The sequence below is a fragment of the Zingiber officinale genome, chromosome 1B (assembly GCF_018446385.1).
Source record: "Zingiber officinale cultivar Zhangliang chromosome 1B, Zo_v1.1, whole genome shotgun sequence".
Lineage (NCBI taxonomy): Eukaryota > Viridiplantae > Streptophyta > Magnoliopsida > Zingiberales > Zingiberaceae > Zingiber > Zingiber officinale.
The window spans coordinates 83,192,507-83,205,023 of NC_055986.1; positions in this window are offsets into that span (position 1 = coordinate 83,192,507).

The following is a 12,517-nucleotide window of genomic DNA, read 5'->3' on the forward strand; positions in this document are numbered from 1 at the left end:
AGACTCAAAGTTTATTAGATTTGTAATTCACGAGTTGCTAGTCTAAGAACTATGAAAATACATCCAATAAAGTTCTCCTCTTCGGAAACAATCCAGAGATGAAAAAATCTCCTACAACGATTACAAGAATAATAAAATAGAACTGAAAGACAATGAAATCGAGTGTGTTGTTTCTATTCTTCGATCTTGAGCCCTATATATAGACTCAATCTCGATTTGACCGCTGTACTAAAATGGCACATTCCAATACAGTGGAAGTCTTTCGATCGACTAGATGTTTACTTACGTGGCTTTAAGTTTTATCTGCTTCGACAATGACTCGATAACAGTTTCGGATGACTCAACTCCTTCCAGTCATTGGGAGGCTCTCTGATCGCATGGATGTTGCTAACGTGGTCATTTTGATCCGTTCTGACAACGGGTCTGGATGACTCAACTGTTGACTTCCGATCGCTTAGAATATGGTTCACCTTTTGTACTTAAACATTTGCTTAGCTCACCTTCTTCAATCATCTGGATGATACTCTAGTTGTCTGAACTTTGTCATGGTCGACTTGAGCCGTCTTTCTTCCGACTTCTAGTCCCTCAGATGCACCGAACCCTTTTGGCTCATTTCTCGTGTGTCCTTCTCGTTGATCCATCGAAGTATTATTTCATAACTTCTTGTACCTCAGATACACCGAATCCGTTGATTTTTTCTCTATCATCCTTCTCGCTGACTTGTGTCTTCTATCAATTGCTTTTTCATCTCTAATGATCCAAAGTCATCAGATACATATATATGTTCTCCTAAATCTCTATACACTTAATCACACATATTATAGCATAACAAGATCTAATTTTAACCTTATTTGACAATACATTAAAACATCAATACGGATTCTAACATTCTTTTCATTTTTAATGTTCGTCCAACTAAATTTAAATTAGAGAAATAATTAATTATAATGTAAATAATTTAAATAATTAACTTCCCTGCATTTGTACGGAATTTCCATTTTGTCTTCCTTTTTACAATAAAAAAGGCGGGGTTCGTGAAAAACTTAAAAACTTCTTCCCTTATTTGAAAACTTGTTACAAATATTTCTAATTGGTATAAAATTCTGAAATATTTATCATACGTAAAACACAATATTTTCTATCATTGGGAATTATTTTTTATAGAAATTTCATTTTCATCAATTTTCTAATTTCAATATACTTATTTTTCTAAAAAATAATTTTAGAAAACTTTCTAAGCATCAAAAAATTATGAACTTTTATCTACTAATAAAAATCATACCATATTTTCACAGAAAATTTTTCCATAAAATGTTGAAATATTCAAAAACAAAATTTAATTTAATGCATGTATATCAAGTCAACCATAAGTTTAAAAATATTCCTATCTATGATTGACTATTTTAAAATTTTTCTAAGGGATCAACAATAGATTTAGGTATCTAAAATAAATTTATATTTATTAAATTTATCAGATATTTTTATAAAATAATTTTTTTTTATACTTTTCTAATTTTACCCCTAGGTTATTTAGAATAATATTTTGATCCTCCATACCCTAACCCTTGTCAGCCAAATTTTTTCCTTTGGTTTTGTAACAACAAATTCAAATTACTTGAACTAATAAAAATTTTCTAGGTCTAATTTATGAGCTTCTACCTATTTCCTTAATTTTTCATTTTTCATCCTTAAATTTTTTAGATCTTCAATTCAACAAGAAATAGCTTATTGATTCTGTAACTCAATTTTGATCTTTTTCAATTCTATATACTTAGTTCTAAGTATATATTTACTAGGATATTATAACGTTCAGCGGATGTTAAAACTAATGCACGAAAGTGTTATAGCATTCATGGTCCCACCAAAATATTGAACTCGTTCAATCATTTGTTTTTGCATTTTTGCTGTGTCCGTACATGGGGTGAGCACAAGGCTGGCCCATCCCACATGAGTCAAAGTTATTTTTTTTATTAATATATATGTTTTTCTATTAAAAATAAAAATTAAAAAAAAATATTTCAAATGGATTTTTTTTTTAGTCTTTCAACATATAGTTTTAATTTTTTTAACGACTTTTTAAATAACTTTTTCAATGGATAGTGATACGGATTATAACGAACCGACTCAAGAGATGACGTGATGATCAAAGTCAATATAACGTAGTAGTCAGTATCAACGGAAGAGAACATCTCCTCATCTGGCTCTGATTGGTTACTCGGTGCTAAGGCTCATCAGATGGGCTTGGGATTTTGAGCCATGTAGAAAAAAGGCCAAATGTCGAACATAAGGATTTCAATGCTTCACTTTTGAACTAAAGAAACAACGCGCCTGGTCACTTAATAGCCAATTGAATTTAAGGACGGTTGCCCTTATAGGTCGGCTAGAATAGCCAATCTACCGCCAAAGGGAGGGTCAAACTCATTACTATGTAGAAGCCTCTCTCTATATACGTTTGGTCGATCTGATCACCGGTCAACTCTATGGGTATCTGTTCAATAGTAAAATTGACCGGGTCCATATGACTCCAAGCTCATCTCTTCTATGTATAAGCCGGATAGCTTTAAGAATCTGGTCAGATAGCTGGGTGCACTTTACCTACAAGTTACTATACTCCCGGCTGGACAAAGGGTCGACCAAGCCTAGGACACTTTGGCTCAAGATATTGACCAAACCTCTCAGAACACAGCATTTGTCTAGAGGCTTGTTGTACACCCATTCAGATAAAATACCAATCGGGCCTAAGGCGCTTAAGGCGTTTAGCTTCATATTGCGGATCAGACAAATTTTTAGAACGCACAAGTTATTATATTGTTTCTCAAATAGACTCTCAACGTGTCCAATGCATTATATTATTCTCTGAACGAATGTCTCAAAACTGCATAGAATATAACCGAACGGCTTAAGGCTGAGACAGATATAAAGGTGGTCCATCTTAATGACTGACCGAGATATACTCAGTAGACAATAGCCTAACAAGGTGGTTGGCTTAACGATCAGCATAGATATACTCAGCAAATAACAAACAACCTAACAAGGCGGCGGCTTAACAACCTGTCGAGATATACTTAGAAGACAACATCTTAACAGCCTATTAGAATAACAAACCATGTGTTAGAGAATATTCTCCTAGAACCTTCTTTAGGGACCCTCTTGTCCCTGGTCAACTGACCATTTATAATAATATATTCCTTCATCAGACTCAACAATAATAGAAGCTATAAATGACAAAAGAGGTATACTTGTGGGTAAAAAAAAGATTTCTTGGATAATTATTGCACATTACCTAACAAACTCTGACACATTTTTCCACCTCATGATTGCATAGTTCTGAGAGGTGGTATATAAAGGGGGAGTCCTCTCCGTGGCGAAGGTACGTTCTTTGAACATCTGCAACTTTACTTTCATATGCACGTTCTTATTGTTCTTCATCCACCTGTCCGGATCTGTACTGACTTGAGCGTTAGAGGGCTTTCTCTAGGGACTCTCCCCTAGTTTCTTGGCCCTGACGTTTTATTAGCTTATCTCCATGTGTACACGAGCAGAAGGAAGATTTTTCATGGAGTAAAAGGTCTTCTACCAGTCAACCATCAGTCCACCGTGCCTAGCACGTCATCTCTATAGTTTTCAGACAGGATCAAATATGGCACTATCTGTGAAAACTTTTGCCTAAATCTGAAAATCAAAAATGGAAGTTGGAAAACTCACAACCATTACTTTGACGCCAGAAGACCTGGATCTACTCATCAATGTTCGAGAAAAAAGATTATCGCAACAACAACAACAACAACAACAATAGGGAGTCATCGGTGGTACTCTGCCGCCACCTAATCCCGTCGCATCAACAACAGCTCACCAAAGGGAGAGAGCAGCCAAGGAGGAAGGCTCGGCTCATTTAGCGTGTGCGCCTCACTCATCGGTTCCACGCCACCGAGCTCTCTTTCGCACATCGCTTGAGCACATGGGCCACAAAGAACCACATCAGGAGTCTTTTGGAGAAACACCTATCCGGGACAGGCGAAGAGGAAAGGCTCCAGCACAGTATAGCTTCCCCGAAGAAATTAGCACCCCGTTCTCTCAGAAGGTGCTAGAAGACAAGCTGTTAAAGCACTATCAGACTTTGGCGATAGGGGAATACTCAGGGTTAACTAACCTTGAGGATCATCTTCTTAAATTTGAGTACACTACCCTTCTCCATCAATTTACCGATGGGGTAAAATGTCGGATGTTCCTCACTACACTTGGCAGCTCGACATAGAGGTGGTTTAAGCGACTACCTACCGAATCCATTCACTATTTTAAGGATTTCCATAAGGTTTTCTTCCATCACTTTGTTAGCAGCCGACGCTACTAAAAGACTGCCCTGAGTCTTTTCTCACTCAAACAAGGGCCCAGGGAATTACTGAGAATCTACATTAAAAAATTCAATTAAGTGGCTATGGATGCCCCTTCAGCTACTACTGAGATCTTGGTGAGTGTCTTTTGCCAAGGGCTCGGCAATAATGACTTCTTTGTCTCCTTGGTTAGGAGACCACCAAGAAATTTTGATCATCTACTAGATCGAGCGACCGAATTCATTAATGTGAAAGGAAAGCAGGCTGTACGGAGGAAGGAAGTCACCACACCAACTGTAACTTTAGCGCCCGAGCACCAAGCCTTGCCCACTCCTCCACCTAGGGGACCCCTAGCGAATCCTCGGCCTCATCATCAAGAACCACAGCCCCAGGACGTGCAGTATATGGAGGTCGAGCAAGAGAGATACCTCGAACCCCTCCGAGGAGCTCCGTAACCATGGTGGACTCTCCATCGGTTGACTACTCATGACACACAAGACTGCTATACTTTGGCCATTCACTAGGGGCAGTCAGAGATTTTGTCGGCGCACTCCATCGACTAACCGCCGCCCCTATCAACAACCAAATGGCTCACCTAGAAGAAATCAGTGAGAGATCGAGTGACGTCAGAGGATGCCACTGTCGCCCATAGATCGAACACCAACTCTGACCCGAAACCAATCAAAGCTACCAAACCATTAGGAGAAGAATTGCAATAACGCTGCCCGGAGCACCATCAACATGATACCTGGGGGTTGATCAATGGAGACTCCTGTTAGAGTGTATACTAAAAGCCTAGCTTTTGTAAACATTTATTTATGAAATAAAAGAATCACATTGGTCAAATGTCTATATTTTATTTGTTAAGTGTAGTTGTTCAATTAATTTATATTGTAGATAACATGGTGTGTGATGTCACACACAGAAGATCATATTATCAGTTCTTTATAAATTATAAACAGTTACTCACGACTAAGATGGAAGGAACAAACCATTGGCATAGTCGTAGTGTAATTAGGTATTAGTTTATCTTGACTAATAAATTACACTAGAACACTCTAAGTGTATTGAGTAGGACCATTTTAGGTAAGTTATTTTTATACTGACTTAATAAAAGAACTAGACCTTAGTTATTATGGAAGTGTGTGCTCTTAATCATAATATAATAACAAGCACATATATTTAGTATTTATTTCTTTAACTTATCAAAGGATGAGATTTAGTTCAATAAATCAATAGGTCCGATAAGTTAGGAAATGATATTACTTATAGTGTGTGTTGTTGATTATAGAAGGAATCTGTGTCCTAGTTATCTAGGTTGAGAATGCCCCCAAGAGGAGCTCATAAGGATTGTCATGTTAAACCATGTAGGTGGACTTAGTCCAACATGACAATGAAGTTGAGTGGTACTACTCTTGGAGCTAGATATTAATTAAGTGAGTTGTCAGTAACTTACTTAATTAGTGGGCATTCGTTATCTTAAACACAGGAAGACTAACACACTCATATATAAAGGAGCCCATAATGTAATTTGGGATTGGTGCGGTAGTGCAATAATAACTCTCTAGTGGAATGAGTTATTACTGATGAGCTTGAGTTGTGTGTTCGGGGCGAACACGAGATACTCAAGCTCATCGGAAGGTCAAAACCAATTTCTCCTCTAGGTCCCTGTCGTAGCCTCATTAAAGCCTCAAGTCCACCCATATAAAGCTCTTCTTAGTGTCCAAGAAGAGGCCGGCCCATGGCTTGGTGACCAAGCCAAAGGGGTCGACCAATCTCCTTCACAAAGGGGTCGGCCCTTTGCTTGGTGTCCAAGCAAAGAGGGGTCGGCCATAATATGTCAAATAAGGAGGGGTGTTTTGAATTTTTAAAATCTTCTCTTTGTAGAAAACTACAAGTTTTAAAAGAGAGTTTTTAAAATATAAAACTTTCCTTATTTGAATTAGACCATATGATTTAATAGAAAGTTTAAAAGTTTTAAAACTTTCCTTTTTAAACCATCCTCATGGTTTTTAGAAAAAAGGAAGAGAAGTTTTAAATTTTAAAACTTGGTTTTAATTTTTAAAACTTGGTTTTAATTTTTAAAACTTTCTTTTTTTAACATCCACAATAGGTAAGAGAGCTTGTAAAATTTTATGATAGGATTTCTTCTTTTATAAAATTTTATAAAAATTATTTCCTTCCTTTTTAAGGGGCTTGGTGTCCAAGCATGGGGCCGGCCAAATTAAATCATCATCTAATCTATGATTGATGATTGATTCAATCAAGAGGAAAAAAAGGAAAAGTAAAAGGGGAAAAGGAAAAACAAGAGGAAGATTTTAATTTTTGTAAAAAGTCTTTCCTTATTTGCCTTGGGTAAGTAATATAAAAGAAGGGGAGGAGAGGCCTCATGACACAACAATTCTTATTCTCTTGGTGGAGTTCCTTCTTGTGGCCGGCCATCTCTCCCTCTCTTTTCCCTTTGCTCTCTTTTGCTCCTTGGTAGTGGTGGTGGCCGAAACTTAGAGAAGGAGGAGAAACTCTTTGGGTGGTGTTCATCTTGGAGGATCGTCGTCCACACGACGTCCAAGAGGAGGCGAGGAATACGGCAGAAGATCACGAGGTTATTAGCATACAAAGAAAAGGTATAACTAGTAATTTTCTTCCGCATCATGCTAGTTATTTTTCTTTGTTAGAATTCTAAACACAAGAGGCATTAGATTCTAGTTTTTCGAATTGTAATTCGAGTTTGTGTTTTCTTTTTGTTTTTCAAATTTGTGATTTGATTGTTTTTTTTTATTAAACCTAGAGTTGTATAAGGAAATTAAATATTGGCTTTCCTTAAAAGGCTTTGTCTAGGCGGTGGTGGATGCTCCCATACCCAAGAAGGTCATGTGCCTCACCATGCAGTCCTGGAAGTCAATTTGGGAAATTAATATTTAATTGAATTTATAACATAGGTTGATTTGGATCAATAGTGTTAAGTTCCGCTTGCGATCCAAATCTAAATCATTAAGAACAGATAAGTTAAATTTGGAATCAATAATGTTAAGTTCCATTTTTGATTCCTAATTTAACTTCTAAAGAACACAATAGGTTGTTTAGGAAAGGTTCGACACTTGTACAAAAATTTTGTATAGTGGAACCGGTACGATCTTCCTAGGACTAACCAGCAACTCCAACCTAACGAGAAACTCACATGTTCGGCGTTTGGAGATTCATGTGGTCGATTGAACATAGAGCATGTGGTCGGGCCCGAAATCAACTTTGGACCCAAAGATTTGGAGGGATGGAAATACCCCATGACGATACTTTAATAATTAAGGCTATTATAACAAATTATAATATTGTTTATACTTTTGTTGACATAGGAAGCTCAGTTAAGATCATCTTTAAGCAAGCATTTGAGCAGTTGTAAATAGACCGAACGAGCTTCAACCCATGGTGACTTCCTTGTACGGATTCATAGACAATGAGGTCCAACCAATCGGTCAAATAAAGTAGGTCATATTCTTAGGGGAGGATCCCCCAGTGACACGTTGATCGACCTTCATAGTAGTGGGCGTTCCCTTCGCTTATAATATCATTTTGGGTCGACCGGCCTTGAATAAGTTTCGGACAGTAGTCTCTGCCTTCTGTTAGAAGATAAAGTTCCCCATGGACGATCAAGTCGGAGAAGTCAAAGGAGACCAACTAGTGGCACGCAAGTACTATATTGATATAATAAAAATTGAGACCGACTCCACACTGAAGATGCAGCGGATGGAGGTCAACATCATCTTGGAGTCACCACCCACCTTGGTCTATGAAGGAAAAGAGGAAGTCTAAATTCGACCAAGTTGATTAGAAGTTGTTACACAAGTAGCGGCCGACTTACCTCAAGAACTTAAGGAAGAGCTTGTTGTGTGTCGTACACATAACAATGACGTTTTTTGCCTGGACGCTCGAAGAAGTCATCGGGGTGTCACTAGCGGTCATGAGCATGTGCTGCATGTCTACTCAGGCGCTTGGCCAGTCAAGCAAAGGAAGAGGGATTTTAGGGTCGATCGGAACAAGATCATCAAAAAGGGGGTGGATAAATTACTAGAAGCAAGCTACATCCGTGAAGTCCAATTCCCAAGCTGGTTGGTCAATGTTGTCCTGACATCTAAGCTGAAGAATAAGTGGAGAGTTTGCATTGACTTTAGAGATCTTAATAAGACCTACCCAAAAGATTATTATCCACTATCTTGTATTAACCAAATGGTGGACTCTACCTCTGGTTGTGAATTTATCTGTATGTTGGACGCATATCAAGATTGTCATCAAGTCCCACTCACCAAGGATGACCAAGAGAATGTCAATTTCATAACTGCTAAAGGCACCTATTGTTATAATATTATATCATTCAGATTGAAAAATACAGGTGCTACATACCAATGACTCATGAAAAAATTGTTCCAGAAGTAGATCAAGTAGAATATGAAAGTATACGTGGATAACATCGTTATCAAGTTCCTCCGGGCAATCAACCTATGCGCCTACATGGAGGAAATCTACAATACTTTAAGGCAATGCAAACTAAAGTTCAATCCCAGTAAGTGCTTGTTCGGGGCCAAGAGCGAAAAAATCCTAGGATACATTGTGATCAAGCGAGGGATAGAAGTCAATCCAAGAAAGGTGTGACCGCTTGAAGACATGGCTCCTCCACACAATCTGAATGAGGCACAAAGGCTGACCGGTCAAATTACTGCCCTTTCTCGCTTCATCTCCCGATTGGCCGATCAAAGCCTGCCTTTTTTTCAAGATACTCCACTGAGTGACCAAATTCCAATTGGATGTCGATTGCGATAAAGCTTTTAAGAAGCTAACGAACTACTTGACTACCCTGTCTATACTTGTCAAGCCGATAGCGGATGAAACTTTGTGGGTGTACCTGTCAGCTAATGACTATACAGTCATATTAGTATTAGTGAGGCAAAAGGGAAAGCAACGGTAGCCTGTGTACTTTCTAAGTTATTTAATGAAAGGTCATGTGTCATTATACGGCACTCGAGAAGTTATCATACAAACTAGATTTTGCTGCTCGGAGGTTACATCCTTATTTCCTTTCTCACTCAATCATAATACTCACTAATAGTACCTTGGGTCGAGTACTTGTCAATCCAGAAGCTTCTGAAAGATTGATCAAGTGGACTACCGAGCTTAGTGAGTACGATATACAGTATTAACCCCAAGCGGCCATCAAGGCTTAAGCCTTAACTGATTTCATAATAGAGGTCAAAACCTAAAGCCTGAGGAGGCTTGGAGAATATATGTGGATGAGTCCTCCACTCAGCAAGGCAATGACATAGGTATACTTATGATTTCCCCTAGCGAAGATAGAATGTAGTTGTCCATTTGGTTAAGTTACCGGGGCATTAATAATGATGCAAAATATGAAGCGTTAATAGTCGGTTTACAAGATGCCAAACATGTAGGAGCTTCTTAGGTTCTAATATACTCTGACTCTCAATTAGTTTCACAGTAGTTATCAGGTAACCTCAAAATTAATAATGAGCAGTTCAAACACTATGCTGAGGCCTTTGAAAAATTAGAGCTGAGTTCCAAAAGGAATCATCCAGAAGATTCCCTGATCAGAAAATCAACCGAAGGATGACTTGGCCAAGTTAGGTTCTGCCATAATCCCTGGACAATAGACTAGCCAGTAGACCAAATACTACTGGTAGCTTGCATTGAAAGGCAGGCCGACCTTGAGTTGCAAAGTGATTGGAAAACACCCATAATTTTAATTTTACAGCAAGGCCTTTTACCAATAGTATGGGGAACAAGCACACATGATTAAGACAAGAGACTATCAGATTGGTGATCATCTTTACAAACGGGCTTTCTCATGTCCATTGCTCAAGTGTATTGGGTCAGACGATATTCAATACATTTTGCAAGAAGTACATCAAGGCTCATGTGGAAGTCATGCGATCGATTGATCCCCTTGTTCGAAAAATTTCACTGGCCGGGTATTTTTGGCCTATTTTGCAAGCTGATGCAGCACGGTTAGTAAGAATTTGGTTATCTTGTCAGAAGCACCAGAATATTTCACATCACCCAACGGAGTTTCTAAAAACTTTCATTATCTCATGCCCCTTTAATTAGTGGCGTATAGATATAGTGGGATCTTTTCCTTTGGCATTTTCTCAGAGAAGATTCTTGATAGTGGCAGTGGATTATTTCTCAAAATTAGTGGAGGTTGAGCCACTGGTCAAGATAATTGAATAAATGGCTATCAAATTTTTATAACAACATATCATTTGTAGGTTCGGAATTCCACATAAGTTAGTCTCAGATAATGGAAGACAATTCCAGGGCAGGAACATTTGAGAGTGGTGCTCAACCTATGGTATCACCCAGACCTTCACATTAGTGGCTTATCCCTAGAGTAACAGCCAGGCAGAGGTGACAAACAGAGAAATTATCAGAGGGCTTAAAACTAAATTAGATCATGTCGGAGAAAGTTGGATCGACGAGATCCCTAGTGTACTATGGGCATATCGTATGACTCCTCAAGAGGTAACAGGTATTACCACTTTTCACCTTGTTTATGGTGGTGAAGCGGTAGTCTTGGTCGAAATTGGCATGGAGTCTGATCGGAGGTGAATACACGACGAAGATAATGATGGCCGATACCTTATGGAGCTTGATTTAATAGAAGAAGTGAGAGACAAAGTGGTCACGCAATTAATGGGATACTATCAAAAAATGAGGTAAAATTATAACAGAAGAGTCATCCCCTGATTTTTTCATGTTAGCAATCTGGTTTGAAAGCGGGTCAAGCCAATCGAGGATGTCAACAAGCTGGAGGCATCTACAGCCTCCAGGTCAATTAAGGTGGTACAAAAGCTCACCTCAAGCTCCTATTATCTCAAGGATGCAGAAGGGAAAAGATTGGAATGACCCTAAAGTGCGATTCATCTACAGCCTTATAGAGCTTGAAAAGTATGCTTATAATTTTCTCATGAATTATGTAAAATTTCATACAATAATGAGAATGCAGGTAGATTTATCTGGGAATTCCCTCAAGCGTTAAACTCTCGAGCCACCGGCGTAGTTATAAACGAGCATGCCCTTATGACTATAAATTTTAGCCCTTGAGTATCAGATCGGGCGTATCCTAGACTCCCAAGCGATTGGCCAGGTTATAAGCGAGCATACCCTCGTCACTATAAATTTTTAGCCCTCGGGTTTCAAACCGGACCTGTCCCAGACTCCCGAGCCATTAGGTTATAAGTGAACATGCTCTCGCGACTCAGAGAAATTCAGAAATTATAGCCCTCGGCTTAAAGACCGGCTAGTCCCAGACTCCCTAGCCAATAGTTGGGTTATAAGCAAACGTGCTCTCGTGACTAAGAGAAATTTAGAAATTATAGCCCCCGGCTAAAAGATCAGGTCAGTCTTAGACTCCCAAGCCACTGGCCAGGTTATAAGCGAGTGTGATCTTGTGACTCAGAGAAATCCAAAAATTATAGCCCCTGACTTAAAGACTGGGTCAATCCTAGACTTCCGAGCCACAGCTGGGTTATAAACAAGCATGCTCTCGCGATTCAGAGAAATTCAGAAATTATAGCCCCTAGCTTAAAGATCAGGTCAGTCTTAGACTCCCTAGCCACCAATCAGGTTATAAGCCAGCGTGCTCTCATGATTTAGAGAAATCCAGAAATTATAGCCCTAGGCTTAATGACCGGCCTAGTCGCAGACTCCTAAGCTACCGGCCAGGTTATAAGCGAGCATGATCTCGCGCTTCTATAGTTCAGATTCTTAAATTTCTATTCGATATAATTATTCTGCTTGGTTCTATTATGCAGTCTGGTAGGCAATGATAAAAATTATTGGCTCTTATATTCTAGATTCCTAAGTCATCGACCGGGTCACAAACCAGTGGGTCCTCAAATTTAAGACTCTTAAGTCTTCAAGATGATTTAAATTATAAAGGAATTATTATTATATTGTTTCGCTTGATTATTTGGCTCGGAGATAGTCATCTGTCTAATTATAGTCGTCCAGCTTGATTATTTTGGTCGGGGCTAATATATCATTCAATATATCTTTCAATTCTTATGATGAAATTCATTCTTGCAAATGGGTCACTCGGATTATCATGGTGCGGATAAAGAAATAACTTAAAGTACCAGTGGTTCTGGAGATATGCTAAAGCTTGGCAAGAAAATATGTGT